We start from the raw sequence: 11,083 nt of genomic DNA on the forward strand, positions 1-11,083 counted from the left end.
TGTTCCGTTGCTCCACAAGCAGTTTAGTCATGCTAAACGCAGCTCCTTCAGCCTGAAGCAAGATGAGCGCCATAGCCCCATAGTCACCTTTGACTGGACTTAACCATCCAGGGGTCCTTTTTCTTTTTTTTTCTTTTTTTAAAAAAGCAAACTCATTATTTGAGTGTGGATTCTCTAGTCTAAACAGCACCATACACAGAGGAAGGATGCATCAGCAGGCTTGGGGGGACCCAATATTTAAAAAAAAAAAACAAGAAGTGGGAATAAAACCCCTAAGAGGTGGAACATGGAACTGCACACTCTGGGCTGAGCATAGATTGCTGACTGACTTTTGTGGGGAGGAGGTTGATGTCAAACCAGGGAGGGTCAGAGGAGGAGTGGCATGGAGTTTCCTCGAAGAGATTATGGCTGTCACTTGTGAATAGGAGCATTCCATATACAACAATTTGCAGGCAACACTTGCATATTAGTATCCATATTTTTCTTATGGCTCTGTGGCATCAGCCTTACCTTATAATTAGGGCTGTCACGTGATTAAAGAGACCTTTGTTAATAAGTCATGTGGGTTTTAGTTAATTAATCAGTTAAATCTGCATTCCATGCCGACTCAACATGCTCAGTCCTCCTTGGCCAGTCCCCTACTTTTTAAGGGATTCTTGCTCTCTGGATTATCTGCCACAAGTCTTAAAAAGTCTTAGGTCAATTCCTCTCCCCCTTCCCCTCCCCAGTGTGGTGTAGTGGTTAAGAACGGTGGACTCGTAATCTGGTGAACCGGCTTCGATTCCCCGCTCCTCCACATGCAGCTGCTGGGTGACCTTGGGCCAGTCACGCTTCTTTGAAGTCTCTCAGCCCCACTCACCTCACAGAGTGTTTGTTGTGGGGGAGGAAGGGAAAGGAGAATGTTAGCCGCTTTGAGACTCCTTTGGGTAGTGATAAAGCGGCATATCAAATCCAAACTCTTCTGCTTCTTCTCCCCCCAAAAAATCTTGACTGCATTAACCTTCTGGAGATCAATTTGTATCTCACTGGAGGTATTATCAATTAATAAGCTTCAAAAGTCTTTCCCAACCCAAGCCATGTTAATCGGTCTTGTTCTGCATAAGTAGTGCAGGAGTCAAACTTTTTATGGATGTGGGAAGCGGGAGATGGAGAGAGTGAGAGAATGTCACACAGAAAAGTCTTTTGTCAGCCAGGAAAAAGCTGCAAGCTCTTCTGTGAGCACAGATGTTCATTTGGGAGAGAGGGTTTTCTTCCTACTTTAATGATTCTAAAAATATTAGTCAATGATAAATTATTCACAAAGGATTATTATATACATGAGCAATCATTCATCATCAAGCCTGAATTTTTTTTCATTGTCATCACTCAATTTGCATGAAATCCATCCAATGCTGTTTGCCTACATTAATATATAAGTCAGGTCATTATGTGCTTTTTTGGACAATGGGTAATAAAAGATACATTTCTCCCACACAAGAAGCAATTCTTTACCGAGAGAAAAATTACCCCCCAAACCAAATACAGCCCTACTCATTATTTCTTCTTCTTCCTCTAAATAGTAACTTGGTCTGTCAGCATGGATGAAAGCTAAAGCCTGTGATTTTTTCCTAAAACCTACTCTAATATGGCTGTTGATCACTGTGAGGGAGCTGGTGGTCATCTCTGCAAAAAACCAAAGGATATATCCAGATCACACAAGGGACCACATGATAGGCCAGAATAAGAATAAGAATAAGAATATACTGCTTAATGAAAAATAATAGGCTTCTAAACAGTTTACAAGTAATCAAGACCATTTTGGGGTGCTTAACACTGTGTGGTTCAGGGCAGTCTGTGCAGCAACTGGTTCTCAGACTTTGAATTTGGTTGGGATTTGAGCATCATACAGTATATCTAAGTTCTAGAGGGATCCTAGGCCTAGGGCTTGCCAATCAGAAGGTCAACGGTTTGAATCCCTGCGACGGTCAGGACCTAATGGTCAGGTGTTCCTGTTGCTCAGTCCCAGCTCCTGCCAACCTAGCAGTTTGAAAGCACATCAATGTGCAAGTAGATAAATAGGTATCGCTCCAGTGGGAAGGTAAACTGCATTTCGTGCGCTGCTCTGGTTTGCCAAAAGCAGCTTAGTCATGCTGGCCACATGACCCAGAAGCTGTACGCTGGCTACATCGGCCAATAAAGTGAGATGAGCACTGCAACCCCAGAGTTGTCTGTGACTGGGCCTAATGGTCAGGTGTCCCTTTACCCTTTACCTATTTAAGTTCTGGTCAATTGGGGCTTGTTGGTGCTGGTGTTGCTGGGAATGCCATTCCCTTCCTCCTCCCCCTGCTCCCACAGCACAGATGTCCATCACTGGAGACCCATTTTCAAACCAAGTTGAACAATTATCCCTACTCAAAGGGGTGGTATGGTAAATTTATGATACCCAATGGCCTGTCTGGGAGCAGTTGTGTATACTCTAATGAAGTATCACAGTGCTGGTGCACCGTTAGCCAACTCAGTACCCTCCTGACTGCAGTTCCCATAATCTGAGACTATTGGCCATGCTGCTTAGGTTGGATGAGAGTTGTAGCCCAACAGTGTGTTGTTTACCCTGGATTTGTGTATACTAAAAACAGTTAAAATGTCTGGGGAAACCCAGGTATATGGCAGCCCACCATATCAGACACAACTTCTTCTCTTTTCATCTTTTGAGATTTTGCAAAAGCTCAGCAATTTTCATGCCCAGATTTTCACTTTTTGAAATATGGCAACCCTACTACAATTCCAAAACATCTGGTGGATCACAATACAATGAAAATGAATGTTTATAACACTGAGGATAGACAGCATAGCATATGTTGTATGAGCCATTGGTCTAGTCCAGCAGGACTCTTCTTATGCTGGAGGATTGAATTTAGCTTGGTTGGGTTACACATTTAGAAAAGAAAAGAAAACTACACAGAATAGGTATTTTATCCCGATGAAGACACATGTCTTCTTTTCATACATTGGCCAGATGCATGGAATCTGAGACAGAGCTGCCATTGCACATGGTGCAAAAGCTGCTACAGAAACTGACATGTTTTCAGACCTTAGAAAGTTGAACAATTAAGCATATAAAGACGGGGTTCCAAACCAGCAACTCATACAACAAGGTAAAGGAGGAGATCTGATATATGAAACAAATTTGCATGGCTTTTCCACAAATAATGCAGCTGTAATATAGGTTTCTCAAAATACTGTATACACACATGTTTCATCAAATCGCAACCAACCCTGGCTCTCACACAGGTTATTTGCCCGATGCATTTCCAAATATATGTTTGCTGCATTCACCCTTGATTTATTTTAGGTTTATGGTTTAAAGTTTTTTTAAGTGTATGGCCCAAAGTATAACGAATGAAGAGACCCTAAGATGCAGCGACCTATTAGACTCTGAGCCTATCAAATTACTCATTGTTTCTTAGGATTTTTTCCCTAATGTTCAATTTATAATATTGTGTGTTCTAGCTTCAATATTATTATAGCTTTCAGAGGTGTTCCTATGTACCCTCAATGTGCTTTTGGTAAAAAGGAATGACTAGCAAGACCTTTGTATAAGAAGAGTACAAAAACAATAACTAGAGAACAGAGTGAACAATTTATTTTCTAAGCATCTGGTAGAGAGAAGGCTTATCACTAATGCCTGTAGACAGATACAGATTTTCCTTCACTGTGCTTTTTTTATTGTAGTACCCAAATGTTGCAAACAGTATATTTATTTTGAGAGTGGAGGAAAGAATCTAATATATAACGGACTGATTTTGTTGTCAGATTTTGGCCATTAAGCATATTTATAGCTGCTTACAACTTCTTTGGGGAGCATACCACTAGTGGCATTCATTGCCTGCTAGTTGAGATGGTATTTTTTGAAGGGATAGGATGGCCTTAAGAGATCTTGGAGGATGATTTGTGTGTCAATTTCACAGAATCTACAATATCAAAGGTAAGGGGAAATAAATAAACAAGTTTAAAAAAGGACACCCATATATTTATAATAACAAAACAAAACAAAACAAAATGCATGTCTTAAATACACTTCTGCGAACACCAATGCTAGTTAGAGAACAGAAAGAAACAGTCACTCTATTAATAATTTGATATTTTTTAAATGTATTTTTATTAAAGATTTTCTTGGGTTACAAAAGTATGTGCAATGTCTCTCTCTTTTTTCCCTTCTAGTAACATTTTTTACAGATCAGTTTCATTTGTTGAGACATTGGGAAGAAAAGGGGGGAAAGAGGTGGAGGGGGGAAAGGTGAGTGGGGGTGGGGTCGGGTGGTGATGTTTCTATTTTCCTTAATATATGTGGGGTTTTGCATCAGCGTCGCTTGTGCAGGTTCTCTGCTATTCACCTGTGTTTCTTCGTTGGTGACAGAGGTTGGGGTTGGCCTAGGATGTGGTTGTTTGTTTATGATTGGCTGTGATGATCTTTGTTTTCATGTGTGAGTGGGGTGGGTGGGTGTTTTGGGTCAGATTGGCCATATTGATTTGTATGCTGTTGGTGGATTATTGTCATTGTCTTGTTGGGCTGTGTATGTGATAAATGGAAGCCAGATCCGGGGTGAAGGTGTCTTCTTCTATTTGTCCCTGTGTCAGTTTCAGTTTATTGGTTAATTTTTCTAGTAAGGTTGTTTCCCATACTACTTGGTACCATTGGCCCATGCTTACTCCTGACAGGTCTCTCCAGTGTCTGGTTATGATGCTTCTGGCTGCTGAGAGTAGGTGGGTTATGAGTTCTTTGTGGTGTAAGTGGGCATTATTGTATTGGAAGATGTTTAGTAGGGCCAATTCTGGGGTGATTTCTAATACTTACTTAGTTATTTTAATTATTTCTCATATGGCTGTTGTCCAGAATAGTTGGATTTTGGAGCACTCCCACCACATGTGGAGGTATGTGCCTGTGGAGGCTACCCTCTCCAGCATTTTGGTGAGGTTCCTGGTTCTATTAGCGCTAGTTTTCTTGGTGTTAAGTACCACCTGTAGGTGAGTTTCAGAGTGAGTTTTCTTTTCATTGGTCATTCCATTAATAACTAAAAGTCTGTGAATACTGAGAATCATAGAATCATAGACATGTAGAGTTGGAAAGGACCCCAAGGGTCATCTAGTCCAACCCCCTGCATTGCAGAAATCTCAGCTAAAGCATTCATGACAGATGACCATCCAACCTCTGCTTAAAAACCTCCAAGGAAGGAGAGTCCACTGCCTCCTGAGGGAGACTGTCCCACAGTCAAACAGCTCTTACTGCCTGAAAGATTCTCTGGATGTTTAGTTGGGATCTCCTTTTTTGTAACTTGAAGCCATTGGTTCGAGTCCTACCCTCCAGAGGAGGAGAAAACAAGTTTGTTCCGTCTTCCATTTGACCACCCTTGAGATATTTGAAGATTGCTATCATATCTCCTCTCAAGTCTCCTCTTTTCCAGGCTGAACATACCCAGCTCCTTCAAGCGTTCCTCATAAGGTTTGGCTTCTTAATAGGGAATAGTCACCAGTTGTGAAGTACAGCTTAGCTTGTTGGGGAAAGAAGACCCTTTTTAACTAAGCTTGAAAAATTAAACAAACTTAAACCTAAAAGTAGACACAAACTTTTCTCTGTTTATATCTAGGACCGAGCAGTTGTGGTCAGGTGGTGTTGCTTCCCTTACTTCACTTTGTTGCAATCACTGTGGCTTACTGGGATGGGAAGAAGTTAGTGTCAGGCTTCAAGGAATCAGCTTCCTCTCCCATGGCAGTAGATAAGAAGAGATCAAACAAAAGGAATGTCTTGCCAGTTAGATTCGTTAATAATCACAGTGAGAGAGAAAAGAACACATCTCCCTACAAATGGTGGTGCTCCCAGTTAAGGCTCACTTCCCCTCTCCATCCCTGTTAATCTACGTCATTTCTACGTCTTGTAATCTGAGCTTGTACCCTCTGCGCTTTCTGTTCTAACACTTTCTGAGCTCTCTGTGTCTTTGGGGAAAGCGGGGTGAATGCTGTCCGGAGACTGTGAATCTGTTAACTCTCTCTCTTCTAGTGTGTCTTTTGCTAGCTGTTCCCCATCCATTATTTCCCAGCTTCTGCCTTCTGAACTATGTCCCTCTGCAAACCAGTGTTCCAAATCTATACTGTCCTCCTGCTCCTGGGAAGATTCAGGATCAGGATCAGGGGGAGGGGTGGCTTCCACCATTCCTCCTCAGTGCAGCCCTCCTCAGCACGGTCTCTGACAGTTAGATACCGATGAGGTTGCTGTGGTGCCAATACACTACAGGAACACCAGACTAGCTCCACTGATGTATTTACACCTTACTGCATTCACCACTGCCTTCCCCTTCTGTTCTCCCTCTTGGTAAGCCACAGCAAAGGGGTGATGGGAAATCAGGTAAGTTCCACCACCTTATTCCACTGCCTGCTACTGGAATTGGGAGATATTTCCCCAGTCTCACCAAAACTCTTTCTCCCCCCCCCCCCCGCCAAATTATCAGAAGTTCCACCTATATCTTCTCTTAGGTGAAGCTTGGATCCACCCTGAGAATTTATGCTAGTCCTATTGGAAGTCTTCTGCTTTGCTCAAAACCCCATAGATGCTTCAACCAAGGAGAAATGTCCAAATTTTCCATGAAATTTTTGCCAGAAGAGAAATTCAGGCACAATTTTAAATGCATCATAAAACAAGTGCTGAACTGAACATCAAAACACCATTTACTGTTGTTTCTTGGTCATCTTTCTGCCATATATTTAACTCTGCAAGGTGCAATGTATTTGTGTAAATTGACCTGTGCAGCTACCTATATATTCATCTGTTGAACCAAAGAAACATTCTGCAATGCCATGCAAAGACAACTGGATGGCTTTTGTGCCTAGATGCACTTGAGCTATGCCATTCATCACCTGTACTAAATTATCTACTGTGGTATCTACAGGTGAGATTAAAAATGAATGAATGAATGGGAAAGTAGTAGACCTGGACCAAAATGATCCACCACATTAACTCAATGTGATTCTGGGAGAAGTCCAAAGATCACTCCCATATAGGGCATTGACCAGGCCTGCTTGGCATTACTGACACACTGAAAGCTTTGAGACAGAAGCAAGGGCACATATGCAATGTGACTTTGCTCATATTCAAGCAACTGCAGGTGGAAGCCTCCTGCAGTACTTCCCCAAGCAACATGATGAAAATTGGAGATTGAGAGGAGGCACATCATGCAAAAGGGCATTGCAACCCCACCTTGGTGTACCCATGTGTTCAGGCACACCATACCTGAACACACCTATTATGGGAACTGAAATGTCATGGTCTACAACCCATCCAACCCTTTGCTCAGTCTGTGTTTTTAATATTCTGTTGGGAGCCACCCAGAGTGGCTGGGTGACATATAAATAATAAAGTTGTTGTTGTTGTTGTTGTTGTTGTTGTTGTTATGTAGCTGCACGCTGCAAAGAAATATTAGTAGTGGATGGCAAGCTGTATTTAAAGAAGCTTGTTTGCCATTATTGGTTTTCTTATTTAAAACCCCCTGAAAAGTTTCCAGGAACCCTCAGGCTTCACTGGAGCACAGTTAAACCAAAACTAAATGATTGAACCTTCTCCAAATACTACTTAAAAAAAAAAAAGTCCTAACAAGGCAGGCTCCTTCTTTTTTTATTTGTAATTATGTTAGTGACACCCAAAGAAGCTTGACTTCTGCCAGTTGTGAGCATGGATTGCTGATACGCAGCTTCAGGCCTTTGCTCAAATTGAGTCCCTGTGTTCTTCCTACGGAACAGATTCCAGCAGAAAACGGTGTGTATTCCAAGTTTCCTAGATATATCGGGATGGGCACTATTCTTTGGCCACAACTCTGCATAAGGAAAGAGGCTGCAATCTGCTTTCTCTCTCTCTCTCTTTCCAATCAGCTACAGCCACAGGGCCTTGGCAAAACTCCATTGTGGCCGAGAGTCAGAGTCAGCTGTAGCTTGAGTGCATCTGTCAGCCCTAACTGAAATCTTAACATTTTTTGCCATGGCGTACTGAATTGCTTCCAGCAGAAGCTATTAGTGAAGGTTCGTTCCAGTTGCTGTTAGTCATCGTTGCTAGCACTCTAATTGTTTGACTTTCAAATATCGGGGATAATGGCATTTTTAATGTGATGACTTTGGTTATTTTTACTCAACTTTTTGTGTGTGTGTGTGGGGGGTAATGATAAAGGGCTCTCCAATTTTCATGGAGCATATTAGTATTGAGGTGGCATGTATGGCATTTCTCTTGCTTGACGATAAACAAGAGGACGCAGGCTCTTCGATGTTTTTGATGCGATCCCACAAAGTAAAAATTGAAGAGGGGATAAAAGAAAGCCAGTGGCAGAGCTTTCGACACGAAGTAAACAAAATGTGAAGAAAGGCCAAGAGATTGGCTTTGAAAGTCTTTGAAGACAAGCATTATCATTGCTTCTAAAAGTCTACAGAAAGAGGCAGAGACTCACATAATTATGCATTTATAAAGATACTGGGTTAGACTAAGAAGTGCTGATAACCTTTTAAAATAATAAAACTGAGGGACTCTATAAAGGACATGCAGATCATCTGATCTAGTCATCTGCTCCCAGAATCCTACATGCTGAAACAAATTTGTGTATGCAAGTGTATGTGTAAATGTAGGTGTGTTGTATCTGACAAAAGGGGCAATCCTGTGGCAAGATAATGCAGGGCAGCCAGCATTAAGTCCCCAATCCTGGCTCCTCCAAAGATCTGCTGACATAACTTGCTCATCCTAGCTCATCTGGGGCTCAGACAGCTAAGCTAAAGCTGGCTGAGCCAAGTCCAGTGTTAGTCTCAAAAATAGGTGTTCTGGAGATGAGACCAGAGACAAGTGGACTTTGGCCAGACCCGAAACCCCATTCACATCAATCATGTGAGCTGGAAACCTGGTATAAATTACTATTTTAAAGGCTTGTTTCCCCTCTGCCAGGTTTAGGCAAACAGCAGTCTCTCCACTGCTAAATGCAGTTTGGATCTGGTGTAACTTTACTCTTCTGTAAGTTATACCAGCTTGCTTTTCACAAGCTTCTTCTGCATAGGATTGCTTCCTAAGTCATCCTAAGAGTAGACCCATTCAAATCAGTGGACTTAGATGAGACAGTCTACTCTGGGTGTGACCTAGTTGGATACCACGCTTGATTGAAACAGGTATACTCAGATTACGGCTTAGTTGGATAAATCACAACTTCAGAATGGCATCACTAAATTTATGTCACGCTTTTATTGCATATGATTGACCAAATCGTGGCAAATGGAGCAAAACTATGCAAACCGTAGCAGTCTTGCTTCTAAAGGTTCCCTACTATATTTTATCGGTTGCAACAAATGGTCTGCAAATCAATAAGATGGCTAGTAGAAGGGCAAAAACTTGCTTTTTCCAAGGAAATGGACATGGAGTCTTCACCTTCTGTCATGAAACTGCATTCCAAAATAAGAATGAGGGAGGCCAAAATAGCATTTTTTTTTATTTTTACATCTGGTTTGTGTATGTGTACACACACACACACACTTTATTTATTTATTTTAGATTCTCAGCAAGCAACAACACCATGAACTAATTAGCAAAAATAGCTATGAGTAAATAAGCAGCAAATATAAATAGCTCAAATCATACACCACCGTTATTTATGAAGCAAAGCTAGCTCAGGTTGCTAGATTGGTAACAGTTTCTTTCACAGTTTCTGTTGCTCTTCAGCAACAGTGGAAGAGCTAACTGAAGCACCATGAGGAACCGTCTCCACTACTGCTTCTGCAAGTTTTTAGAAATCTGGGCAGTAGGGCAACACCCCACACAAGCGGCAGGCCTCCTGGCCCTGCTGTGCTTTTCATAACATTAGTACAACAGGGCCCTAACTTTAGAATTGGGTTTCTTAAAAAAATAAACAACAACCAATAATTCTTTACCATACTTGTGTGCCAAGGCTCTGTGCCCTGCAGCTCCCCACTGATTAATAAACACACGGACATGAATATTTAGGTTTATGGGATAAAGAAGGCCACAGCTTTATTGGTTACAACTGTAAGTGGTTTGGCTTAGGCACTGGGTGAAACCAGGCTATACCTTGACTCCCTCCCTTCTGCAGGGAGTTCAGCTAAAGGTAAAACACCAGTAGGGGGAGCCCTACTTACTTCAAATAGGGGCATCCTGAGGGGTTCCCATTGGGGCTGTGGCATGGCCATAGCCCACGTCCAGGCAGAACCCACACACACCCCAATCCCTTTAACAGGATACCATTAATGAGGAGGGGCAGGAAGGCACTACAACCTCCCCTCCCTTAAAAAAAAAAGGCTTACCCAATGCCTAACTTCCACTTGAGCCCAAACAGCTCTCCGCCAATACCCTCACACCTACAACCAATTGCTGAGGCTCTCTGCAATGCCTTTCGGCCAGATATCATATCCAACATCGGAAAGGCATACTCCATCGGAACAAGAACCTCCTAGTCGAAAGTGATGGCAGGGTGACATATCACACAACCTTTCAAGTGTTGCACCTTCTGTGCAACTATGCAATTAGCTTGCTTTTTTGTGGCAACTAGGTCAGGCTAGCTAACCAGTAGCTAGGATCAGATTAGAGTTAAGTCTGGGTACAGGGCAGCAAGCTTATCAAAGTCCTCTTTAATGTTCCAGGGTAGGTCAGTGCGCTTCCTTAGAACCAAGTTGTTTTCGCCCAGCGTGTCATGCAATGCAGCTCTATCTGGAAAACAAATCATTTTACCGAAGCCCCATTCTACACTGAGATGGGTGGGTGTGCTCACACATCAAATGCAGTTATGAAACAGGGTATTATTAGACATTGAGACTGACATTATCAACATTACTGGCCCTCTTTTGCATCCAAGCATTCTCAAGCACTTGGCAAATGTGATTAAATACTGCTGTGTCCTTTATCTCTCTATGCCCACTGGAGCATCACACCCAAAGGCACTGCTAATTCGCAATGATGCAGCTCCACTTTGAGGAGTATGTATTGTGAAATTGGTGGTAGTGGGGAGACACCCATTCCACTCTCTCTCTCACTCTCATTCTCTCTCCATTGCCTAAGACAAGAAAAAAATAGGAGAGA

This window comes from Podarcis melisellensis (assembly GCF_964234715.1).
Source record: "Podarcis melisellensis genome assembly, chromosome: 7".
Lineage (NCBI taxonomy): Eukaryota > Metazoa > Chordata > Lepidosauria > Squamata > Lacertidae > Podarcis > Podarcis melisellensis.